This window comes from Arachis duranensis, chromosome 9, assembly GCF_000817695.3.
Source record: "Arachis duranensis cultivar V14167 chromosome 9, aradu.V14167.gnm2.J7QH, whole genome shotgun sequence".
In the NCBI taxonomy this organism is placed as follows: domain Eukaryota; kingdom Viridiplantae; phylum Streptophyta; class Magnoliopsida; order Fabales; family Fabaceae; genus Arachis; species Arachis duranensis.
In genome coordinates, this window is record NC_029780.3 from 37,223,076 (window position 1) to 37,225,655 (window position 2,580).

General features: G+C 41.0%; 1 non-coding gene across 1 annotated transcript; it reads right to left on the reverse strand.

The window, feature by feature from the left end:
• Positions 1–1,441: 1,441 nt before the first annotated feature.
• Positions 1,442–1,545, reverse strand: LOC127742197 (small nucleolar RNA R71). Its single transcript, XR_008003384.1, has one exon. It is a non-coding gene; the product is annotated as a small nucleolar RNA R71 (small nucleolar RNA).
• Positions 1,546–2,580: the final 1,035 nt, after the last annotated feature.

The following is a 2,580-nucleotide window of genomic DNA, read 5'->3' on the forward strand; positions in this document are numbered from 1 at the left end:
CGGATATAGTGACATGTAATCCTCCCAACACTTTGATTTGAAAATACATGTGGTATAATCAGTTACCACACTTCATCTCTTCCCATGAGCAATTAAATCAAGGAATTGGGCAATTGTTCAAGCTTAGAGAGATTGGGTTGCCAAGGAATTGGAACCCAGTCACTTAAGTTTGCCAAGGAGATCAATAGATGCTTTGATTGAGGAAGAGATGAAAATGAATTTGATCCGGAGAATACAACATCTCCTGAGCCCAATGAATTCCCCATTTCTGATCTCACCCATTCTCTTTACTTTCTGCCATTTATTTCCATGTTCATCTCCCCATTTCCCCATTTAAGATTCTGCACTTTATTTTTTGCAATTTACTTTCCCACCATTTAATTTCCTGCAACATCAACTTACACTCTGTTTAGCTCAACTAGCATATTCTTCCAACTAAAGTTGCTTGACCAATCAATCCATGTGGGATTCGACCTCACTCTATTGTGAGTTTTTACTTGACGACAATTCGGTATACTTGCCAAAGGGAAATTTGTTGAGAGACAAGTTCTCATGCATCAAGTTTATGGCGCCATTGCCGGGGATTGATTTTGTATCAACAATGATTAAGTTGGAAGTTCACTAGATTGAGCATTTTTCTTTTGTTTATTTATTTTATTCAGTCATTTACCTTCAGTTTATTTAGTTTCTTCCTCACCCCCATCCCCTCGTTATCTTCTTTTTCTTTGAATTTACTTACAATTCTGCTCACTAACCCACTAACTGTTTGATAAATTGCACCACTCATACTAACAATCACTCTAACAAGAATAATCACTTTATTTTATCTCTTGCTGTATGCTCTGTTAGTTGTATGACAGGGAGAAGAGGCAGAGCTTCAACTTCTTTTAATTCAGAAATTGAGAGGACCCTCCATAGATCTAGGAGGAAAGCAAGAGGGAAAAAAGTTGTTGGTGCTGAGGAAGAGGAAGAGTACCTTGAATCAAACATAGAGGAAAACTTAGAAAACAACCATGAAGGAGAAGCTCACAACCATGCCAGAGAAGTCCCTGCAAATCATGCTGGGCAAGAGAGGAGAGTTCTAGGCTCTTACATCAATCCAAACTCAGGAAACTGTGGAAGTAGCATCCAAAAGCCCACCATACATGCCAACAACTTTGAATTAAAACCCCAGCTCATCACCCTTGTTCAGAACAACTGCTCATTTGGAGGAAGTGCCCAAGAAGACCCCAATCAACATCTAACCACCTTCCTGAGAATATGTGACACTGTGAAGTCTAATGGAGTCCATCCGGATGTCTATAGGCTGCTTTTGTTCCCTTTTTCACTCAGGAACAAAGCATCCAAGTGGCTGGAGTCCTTTCCGAAGGAGAGCTTAACAAATTGGGAAGATGTGGTGAACAAATTTTTGGCAAGATTCTACCATCCTCAGAGAATTAACAGGCTGAGAGCTGAGGTGCACACTTTTAGGCAACAAGATGGTGAGACTCTATATGAGGCATGGGAGAGATTCAAGGACTTAACAAGAAGATTCCCACCAGACATGTTCAATGAATGGGTTCAACTTCACATTTTCTATGAAGGCCTTTCTTATAAGTCCAAGAAGGCTGTAGACCATTCATCAGGGGGTTCTCTAAATAAGAAGAAAACCATTGAAGAAGCCATAGATGTCATTGAGACGGTAGCTGAGAATGACTACTTCTATGCTTCTGAAAGAAGCAACACTCGAGGAGTAATGGAGTTGAACCACATGGATGCATTGCTGGCTCAAAATAAGATGATCACCAAGTAGCTAGCAGATCTTACCAAGAAGGTGGAGGAAAACCAAGTTGCAGCAGTCATCATTTCATCACCAGCTCAAGAAGGAGTGAATATATGAGAAGAAGGTGTCTGGGAACAAGTCAATTATGTTGGAAACTCACCTAGACAAATCCATGATCCGTACTCCAAAACTTATAACTCTGGATGGAGAAATCACCTAACTTTGGGTGGGGAAATTAGCAAGACCAAGGCCAAGACCAGAGATGATACAACCACAATCCCAACAATAATACAACTCACCAACATACCTCATAGAGATTTTATCAACACCCACCTAACCACCCTTCTCAACCACCCAATCTCAACCCACTATCACCAACTGAAGATAGACTTTCCAAGATTGAGACTCTACTTGAAGACATATATAGAGAAGTCCAAGACAACAAGGTGTTTAAGGATGAAGTGCGAGCTAATATCAAGAACCAATGGGAAACCATCAAGAGACTGGAGTCCCAAGTAGGGTATCTATCTCAACAGTTTCCCAAATTCACTGATGGTTTTTCCAGTGACACAGAGAAGAATCCAAGAGGAGAAGAAAAGAAAGTAAGGTGGGAAGAATACAAGATGATCACCACAAGTGATGAGAGGAGTGTGGAGGAAGTAGACACACAAGCAGAACATCTCCAAGACAGTCCAAAGGAAAATATGAAGAAAGAAGCCATGCACCCCAACCCACACACAGGGAGGATTTAAAGAAAAGGGAGATCCTGAACCCATATGCACCCTTCCCCCAAAGGCTCAAGGGTGGTGTAGCAAGGA